General features: G+C 38.9%; 1 pseudogene; it reads left to right on the top strand.

Annotated features, from left to right (window-relative positions):
* The first annotated feature begins 3698 nt into the window (after window positions 1-3698).
* Window positions 3699-3795, top strand: LOC130033726 (uncharacterized; annotated as a pseudogene).
* Window positions 3796-10116: the final 6321 nt, after the last annotated feature.

Here is a 10116-nt window from a genome sequence, read left to right as displayed (position 1 = left end):
AAAATAAAAGTGGACTATTATCAAACTACTCTCATGTTAGGAAGAAAAAATCACATGAAATAATATTTGTAAAGATGACAAGCAGCTTTAACCTGGAATCTACTGACCACACAGATGAATCAAATCTCCTGATTCAAGTTAGAATATACCATTTTTTTTATTTTAACAGGCAACGCATACATGAACTTAAAAACCAGAACATAATAAAAAACATTGAAGATTCTGTGTCTTCCACCGCCCTAGATAAGCACTATTAGCTATTTATGGGGAGCATCATTTATTAAGCGTGTTTATACTCCAAATTGTCAAGTACCAAGTACTGTGTTCTAAGAAATAATAAGGAAAAAATCCAGCAAGGATGGCTTTCTGATAAAGAGCTTTTCCTACTGGTAACCTATTGAAGGCATAGTATATTTTCTAGTCCTGACATTTATTGAAGTAAAATTCTTTGACTTGCTCTCAGTGGATTATTCTCAGCATATTTCATATATATTCTTTCTTTTTTGATGTTAAGTCTTTGGTTCTCTTCAACTTTATGTCCAAACCTTTTCCCCTTCCTTGATAATCGAAGTCCCTATTCTTCTTTCTTTCTTTCTTTCTTTCTTTCTTTCTTTCTTTCTTTCTATCCTTCTTTCTTTCTTTCTTTCCTATTTTTTCTCCCTCATATTGTCTTGGTGTCGATTGGTCAATGTTTTATGAAAGTGATCCCAAACTTGCTTACCTTAGAGGGCTTGCCTCCCTAACGCTCAGCACTCCACAACTTCCCCATGCCCCATATTTTCTTATTACCTGGTTTAAATAGAAAACTCAAAGATCAATGACTATTACTTTGTAATATCACTATATTCAAAATACTGATGTATAAATACAAGTGGAGAGACCATTACAGAGAACACATGCTAGTATATATTAACAGTTTTTCACAGCATCTATATTTTCTGTTTCTGTAAAAATACTTTCTCTGATTTACTTGTTTTCAGTGAATATCATGTAAAATTCACTATTAAAAGGAAAAAGAAACATAGAGAATCGACCCATATATATATATATGCGTGTGTGTGTATCTGTGTTTGTGTATTTGAGCTCCTAAGTATGTCTAAAATAGAATGTAATCAATGAGGAAAAACACTTTGTATGTGAGAGAAAGTAAGCCAGTGTCTAAAATCACACAGCAAATGTCAAAGTCAAGCTAAAATGAGGCTTATAAAATTCTACTTGAATACTTTCTTTCATTACTACGTGCTGTTTTTCCTTGACTGCTAAGTTTAGGGATGATAAATCTAATGAAAAGCTTTGAAAAGTATTATTCCTTACCTGACATGGTCAGAGAAGAGGAAATAACGATGAAAGGTAGACGAGAAGAGGAGACGGTACGAGAGTACGTCTGAACACTGAAGCGGCTTAAGACCACAAGTCTTCAGTAGAGACGACTGCTCACTGGTGATTGGTCATTGATCACTCGTCACTTGCCATGATGATTCAAATTTGTTTACAAGCAACTACATGGGACCCCCAAGATTCTACCAGTTGGTGGTTGGTTTGGTGGGAGAATGATGTCATAAAGTAGGCAGGTGAAAGGTAGAGGCTAGCCAATCAGGAGGTCAGAATCCCAGAAGAAGACCGGATTGGATAGATAGTGGGGTAGAATGAAGCAGGCTAGGGAGATGGAATTCTACAAGACGGTTATAACAGTTTCACCTTCGTCAGACTCTTGTGTTAGAAAAATACTCCCATTATCTCAAGAGCTTAGCTATTTCATTAACAAATCATGAAAATTACCTAATAATTGTTTATATTGCACTGTTAATGAAACAACATTTGTTATTACTAGTATATTTTAGATAACGCTTACAGCACAGCGGGTTGGGCATTTGCCTTGCAGGAGGCCAATCCTGATTCCGATTCCTCTGCCCGGCAAGCTACCCAGAATATCTCGTCCACATAGCAAGAGCCTGGCAAGCTACCCATGACGTATTCGATAGGCTAAAGCCAGTGACAACAAGTGTCACAATTTGTTGTAAGATGTTACTGGTTCCCGCTCGAGCAAATGGATGAACCGCGGGAGGACAGTGCTACAGTGCTATGATTGAAAAAATTGGTGGTTTCTTTCAATATGAGAACACTTACTAGGATAATTTGTAGATGAATCGAGATGTGTTAAAATGTAAATAAAATGAGAAGAAATAGTAAATGCACAGGTATCTTATTTGTACAAAACAAACAGTTGTTCTCAGTTTAAAACTGTAGAAGATAAAGAAAAACATATACTCATTTGTGTCAAAATTTTTCAACCTGAAAGAAAAGGATCAAAACCAATTTAAGTAATCAAAAAACAAGCAAAACCAACAAATACTGGCAATTAATATGATAGGCCAAGGATGAATGTTTTTAATAAATTAGTGCTGTTAAAAAATCAGTATTTAGCTATTAAACTTCAATAGTAAAAATAAGCATAAACCATGATCATATAATCTGTATTGAAAGAAGTGTAAATGACTGGTAAACACAAGGGCAAGATACTCGCAGATGCCTACCAGGTTCTCTCAGAGTGAGAACTGGACAATAATTGTTGTTGTCTTATCAACAAAATCCAGTCTCTGTATCTTGGCCATTGATGGGATTACATGGCTCCAGGGGCAGTTCGTGGTTGTAACACTTAGCTACTAGGAGATGGGGGATCTGGTTGGAGGGGGCCCAGTCTTGATCTGAGCAGCCTTGGAGATCTCATCCCCCGGTTGCGCACACCTGGGTTCCTCTGTCAGATTCGTTCATGCATGAGGCTCCTTCAAGCTTGGGGAGAATGGTCTAAAGCGTACCTATGGCTGGTTGCAGAGGTCTTCAGGTGCCAGGACTCTGCTCAGCGCGGTGAGGGAAACTCAACACACCCCTTCCAAGGGACCCCGGTGAAGAAAGCCAGGTGCGGGGTCAGGAGACTGTCATTTTAGACATATTTGGAATTAATTTTAGATCAAAAAGTACACATCATTCAAACTATGTATGTGCTTAGTAATAAATTACTGCACACTTGTTCAATCACCTAAGAAACCCCACTCTGCTCAGAGAACTAGATTTTTAATTATAGGTCTGTTTTGCCCGTGTGTCATGGCTAAGAATCACTATCATTAGGTATGAAACTCACTATACACAAAGAAGAACACAGGCTGCTTTGAGTCATCTGTGATGTTAATTTGTGTTGGCCATTAAACTTCACTGAGACCCTTTTTTCTGTCCTTTACAGGAGCCTCATGAGTCTCAACTTCCGTTCAAGTTGAACTTATAATAATGTGGAATGAAATCATCAATATGCTCCTCACCTCTTCCTTCAGGAGAAAAATCCTACTTACATTCAAGGTGGTCAAAGTGCAGACAACACCATCCACCTTTTCCTGGAGATGTACGCGGGACTGAGGTGAGAACAGCAAAAGGCTCTAGTTTAATGGTATTAATGAAGGTTTCAGGGAAGTGCATTAAACAGGACTCATATAACATCTTCTAAAAGAATTATTTTTTAAAACTGATGCCTTGATTATGGTAAAAGATAATATGGTAAAAACCATATTTTTCTTTCTGGGACATTAAAGTTCTAAATCTATCAAGCTGCTTTGAAATACTTTCCTTGATTAGGTACCACTCTCTGCCATAGGGTAAGTAAGGACAACACTCAAAGTAATCAGAAGAGAAAAATTAACTCCTACAAGGTTTGGTTACACATATACTAAAATTGAAATGATACAGAGATTATCATGGTCCTTGCACAGAGACGACATGCAAACTTGTAAAGAGCTCCATATTTTTGTTGCAAGAAGAACTAACACGGCTACTTTAAGCTAAGGCAATCCCCACAAGTACAAAAATTCTACATAAAGATAGCACAAATCCCCATAACAACAATCTCTCTCAATGTCTATGGACTAAATGTGCCAATTCAGAGGCACAGAATAGGAAGATGAATTAGAAAACTGAACCCAACATTCTGATGCCTGCAAGAAACACATCTGAGCAATCAAAGCAACCATGGGCTAAAAGTAAAAGGCTGGAAAACAAGTCTTCAAGAAAAGAACACCTCCACAAAGCTGGAGTAGCCATACGAGTATCAGACCACGTGGACTTCAGGCTAAAGGTTATAAGAGACAGTGAATGTCATTTCTTCACGATCATGGGATCTTTACATCAGAAAGAACTCACCCTCCTCAATGTAGATGCTCAATGACAGACCAGCAAAATACTTAAAAACAACTTCTAATAGACTTAAAAAAAACATTGATAGCAAAACAGTACTAGGTGGAGATTTCAACACTACTTTGTCACTTCTCAATAGATCATACAGACTAAATCTCAGCAAGGAAATATTGTATTTAAGGGAAATAATGAACAACCGTTGGCTTAGAGAAGAAATCAAAGAGGAAATAAAAAGGTTCCAGAAACAAATGAGAATGAGGACGCGAGCTAGCAGAACTTGTGGGACACAGCAAAAGCAGTGTTAAGAGGAAAGACTATAGCTCTGCCAGAATTCATCAGGAAGAAAGAAAGGGCCTACATGAATAAATTAGAGCTCAAGATTTTGGAAAATGACCAACAAAAGGAGTGCAAACTAGGCTGGAGCAAGGAAATAATAAAATTTGTAGTAGAAATCAATGAGCTAGAATCCCAAAATACAATCCAGAAGACCAATAAAAGCAAAAGCTTGTTATTTGAGAAAATAAACAAGATCAATAAACCTCTAGAAGCCTCTCAAAGAAACAGAAAGAATTCTAATAAATCGAATCAGAAATGCAAAGGGGGGTATCCTAATAGAAACTACAGAAATCCATAGGATCATCAGAGATTATTTTGAGAATCTTTGCAGCAGGAAATGAGAGAATCTTGAATAAATTGATAAATTAATGGATTCCAATTACCTCCCAAGGCTGAACCAAGAAGATTTGGAATACTTGAACCTATCACTACAAAGGAAATTGAAATGATGGTCAAAATATCCCCCCAAACAGAATCCCTGGCCCATATGGATTCAATAGTGAAATATTTCAATCCTTTAAAGAGGAACTGCTGCCAACATTTTTCAAGATTTTCCAGGAAATTGAAGAAACAGAAATGCTCCCAAATAGTTTCTATGAGGCAAAGATCACCCTAATACTCAAAACAGACAGAGACACCACAAAAAATGAAAATTACAGACCTATTTCCTTGATGAATACAGATACACAGATTCTCAAGAAAATACCAGCAAAGAGAATCCAGAAACTCAACAAAAGATCACACACTATGACCAAGTAGGTTTATCTTGGGGATGCAAGGATGGCTTAACATTCTCTAGTCAATCAACAGAATACACCATCTCAATAAAATAAAGATAAAAGTCTATCATCATATCGATAGATGTAGATAAAGCATGTGATGAGATCCAGCACCCATACATGATGAAAAACTCTCAACAAAATGGGAGTTGAAAGTACTTTCTTCAATCTAGTCAAAACAAACTACCACAAACTCACAGCAAGCATTATTCTCAACGGGGAGAAAACTAAAGGCTTGGAGCAGAAATCAATGAGCTAGAATCCCAGAATACAATTAGGCACAAAACAAGTTACCCCCTCTCACCACACCTATTCAACATAGTACTTGAAGTACTTGCCATATGATTTCGGTAAAAAGAAAAGATATCAAGGGCATCCATGTAAAAAAGGAAGAACTCAAGCTTTTACTATTTGGAGATGACATGATACTATACTTGGAAAATCCCAAAGAATCTACAAAAAAGCTCCTGGGAACAATAGATTTGTTTCGTAAAGTAGCATATTACAAAATCAATATCCGGTAGTCCATGGCTTTCCCATATATTTCAAATGAAAGAGAAAAAAAGAGATAGAGAAAAACAATCCCATTCACAATAATACCTCAGAAAATCGAGTATATTAGAATCAACTAAAATGTTAAGGAACTATACTTTGGTACTATTGCGGCAACATGGGAAGCTGCCATTGTTGACAACATTGACGAGGAATACAATCCACTGGTTCAGCACCTCCATGAATGTGCGAGGAATGCCAAGAGAGAGATAGCCACAAAAAATTGCCTATCTTCGAAAACTCTTGAGCTAATTCGCCAGCATGGTTTGGCGCATGCCTCAGCTGACCGCAAGCTAACGTGTGAGCGTGCAAAGCAGTGCAGAGATGCGATCAAGGAAGACCTAAAAGAGAGAAGAGCAGAAGTACTGGTAGATGCGGCAGAAGCCAGGAAAAGTATTTGTAATGCCTGCCTGTCCTTCGCCAACTATAAGACCAAGATGACTGCCCTCCGACGTCCTGATGGATCCATCACATCCTCCAGAACGGCAGTGGAGAAGATTACCATGATTTCTACTCAAATCTCTTCGATAGCCATGTCCACTTGCCTACATACCAAATTCCACAGGATGGATATGTTGTTCCCAATGTTCTCCCTTCCGAAATCTGACACGCCATTTCGTTGGTAAAGAAACAAATAGCACCCGGCCCAGACAAGGTCAGACCTGAACACCTGAAGAACCTGCAGTCAGTACTCATCAATACACTGGCTCGGCTCTTCACTCGCTACCTGTCTGAATGCAAGTTTCCGTCCCAAAGGAAAACCAGCAGGACCGTACTACTGTTCAAGAAGGGAGACATCCATGGCATTGGCAACTATCGCCGGATCTGCCTATTGTCTGTCATCTACAAGTTGTTCACTGGAGTCATGCTAAATAGGATTGGCAGAACACTAGATGAAGGACAACCATGCAAGCAAGCAGGGTTCTGCAAAGGATTCAGCACCATCGACCATATCCACACGATAACCAAGCTCATTGAAGTTTCTCTGGAGTTCAAGATGCCGCTGTTTAACGTTCATTGATTTAAAGAAGGCCTTTGATTCTGTTGAGACGGAAGCAGTCATTGAAGCCCTAGCCAATCAGGGCATTCAAGACCAGTACATCAGGATCCTCCGTGAGCTGTATTACAGATTCACTAGCAGGATCTCACCATTCTACAAAGAAGTGATCGTTGATGTCAAGAGAGGGGTGTGGCAGGGTGATACCCTTTCACCGAAACTCTTCAGTGCCGCCTTCGAGAACATCATGCGACGACTGGAATGGGAAGGAATGGGAATGAAGATAGATTGTAGGCAACTACACCACCTCCACTTTGCTGATGACATTGTTTTAATAACACCAAACATCGGCCAAGCGGCACAAATGCTGGCCAACTTTGACCGTGAGTGTGGAAAGTTAGGACTACAGCTGAATCTTAGGAAAATAATGTTTATGCGAAACAGCCTTGTTCCTGATGCCCCATTCACTCTCAATTGAAGGACTATCTCCGAATGCAACAGCTATGTGTACCTAGATCGAGAGGTCAACAAGACAAATGACCTGGCACCCGAGCTGTGCAGGAGGAAGAGAGCAGCTTGGAACGCCTTCAAAAACGTCAAAGAAATAGCTAAGAGGAAGAAGAACCTCCGGCTCCGGGCACATCTCTTTGATTCCACTGTTCTTCCTGCATTAACATATGCCTCAGAGACCTGGGCCCTATGCAAACAAAATGAGAACAGTATTCAGGTCTCCCAAAGAAGAATTGAAAGAGCTATGCTTGGAATATCAGGTTTCACTCAAATGAGAGAGATAATCCGGAGTTCTGACATCCGTTGCCGATCAAGAATCAGGGACGCTGTCTCTTATGCCAAGGAGTCGAAAATCAGATGGGCTGGTCACGTAATGAGATTTAGAGACGACCACTGGACTAGAGCTGTTACCGACTGGATTCCATGGGATGTCAAAAGACCGCGTGGCCGCCCACCTTCCAGATGGTCAGACTTCTTCGTCAAGATCATGAAAGATCGGTTTGAGGCCCTTCATGTTCCCGGTTCGAACAGATTCCATTGGGCTACTCTACCACGCGACAGGGACAAATGGAGATGTTACTGGCGCCCGCTCGAGCAAATCGACGACTAAGGGGAAGTTAAGTGATAGATGATAAAATTTTAAGGAACTATACAAAAAAAACCCTAAAAACTCTACTTCACAAAATAAGAGAGTATATGAGGAAATGGAATCACATCCCATGCTCATGGATTGAGAGGATTAACACTGTCAAAATGGCAATACACACCAAAGCTCTATAAAGACTTACTGCACTTCCTATAAGGATAGCCATAACATTTTTCAAAGAAATAGATTAAATACTCTTGAAACTCATACACAACAATAACCTCCCATGAAGAGCTAAAGCAATATTTGTTAAAAAGAAGAAGGGAACAGCTTCCCCAACTTGCAACCCTACTACAAAGTCGTAGTAATCAAAATATCATGATATTCAGATAAAGACAGGCCTCACATCAATGGAATATAGTCAAATATCCTGACGCTGGCCCTCAGATTATTATTACCTAATCTTTCATAAAGGCTCAAGAAATATGAAGTTGAGCAAAGAAGTCTCTTCAACAAGTGGTGCTGGGAAACCTGGACAGCAACAGGCAAAAAAAAAAAAAATTGAACTCAGACCTCTTTATAGTGCCAGGCACAAAGTCAGATCAAATGTATTAAAAACCTCAATATCATACCTGAATTCTTAAGATATATGGAGAAAAATGTGGGACGATCCCTCCATGACATTAAAGCTAAGGGAAACTTCTAGAATGAAACACCACTAACCAAGGAAGAAGAAATGAAGATAAACAAATGAGACTACATTAAACTAAGACGTTTCTGCAACTTAGAAAAAATGGTGACCATCATAAAAACACAGCCCACATAATGGGGAAAAATTATTTATGCACTACCCATAAAATTAACCTCAAAATTCTGACTGCTGTATCGTTAAGAACACTAAATAGTTCCCGTGAATTTTATTCTTCTTCACATATATTTACTCTAAAATATTTTAGATTTCATTTTAAACCACAGGTAAAAAATAAAAATTATAATTTTTTTAAAAATTAAAAATAACCCCTATGCATAGCCAGGTGCGATCCAAAAAAAAAAAAACAAGAAAAACAAGCAAGCAAATAAGCAAGAAAGAAAGAAATTAAAAATTAAAAAATAATGCTGTTTGCAATGCTAAGGATCAATCCCAGATCATCATACAATGGAAGACAAATGCTCTATCCCTGAGTTATATCCCTGTTCTTAAACATTTAAAAAGGTCTTTTTTGATGTCTCATTGCATTTTATTTTTTAAAAAATGCTTTTCTTAGTATACCTGGTCGCCATCGTACCGCCTACTTCTTGACCTTTTCTTCACTTGTATATTTTACCTCTAAGATTCAGTTGTCATCTTATCCTTCCTATAGCCATGCTTTCCTTTGACAAACTTTCCAAGATCATGTCTGGCTTGCTTTAACATGGCATAAAATGGAAACGTTATTTTCTCTATGCTCTCACGCCAGAGGTGATGATGTTTTCGACCCAGGAGAACTCTTTTCTGGTGAGCTTCCTGGCTGTTTCTATTTGACTGCAAAATATCTAAAGGTAAGGCATCATCTTTTTGTTTTTGCGTTTTTGGGTCACACCTGACGATGCACAGGTGTTACTCCTGGCTCTGCAGTCAGGAATTACTCCTCACAGTGCTTGGGGGGACCATACAGGATGCTGGGAATCTAACCTGGGTAGGCCGTGTGCAAGGCAAATGCCCTACCTGCTGTACTATAGCTCCAGCTCCACTCCCCCCCCTCCATAATTCATCATCTTGAGGGCCTCAGATTTTTACCTTCGATTTAGAAACTTCATCTTTACATTGACACAGTAAATTGAAACCACAGAATCATTGAATGGCATGTTATAATGGTAGCAGCCATGAGCAAACATTCATGCCATAAGTTGGTATGAATGAATTCTGTCTCAGAGGCTTCACTTCTGAGGATACCTGTCACTACCTCCTTTCTGTTATGTATCCCAGGATCAGAATCTACATCAGTCCAGCAGTAGAAATTGTCCACCCAAAAGCTAGCCTTCCACTGGGATCAGAATCCTTGATCCATGTAACTTGTAATTTTTCATTCATGATTTGTTGACCTTGTTTCAGGCAGAGGCATCCAGAGCATAAACTCAGCTTCCCAGTAGTTTCCACAGGAAATCCAAATACCTAAGAATGTTATCATTTCTGACAC

Source organism: Sorex fumeus, unplaced genomic scaffold (genome assembly GCF_029834395.1).
Source record: "Sorex fumeus unplaced genomic scaffold, SorFum_2.1 ptg000054l, whole genome shotgun sequence".
Lineage (NCBI taxonomy): Eukaryota > Metazoa > Chordata > Mammalia > Eulipotyphla > Soricidae > Sorex > Sorex fumeus.
The sequence above is the reverse complement of the archived record's forward strand: the minus strand, read 5'-3'. Positions and strand labels throughout refer to the sequence as shown.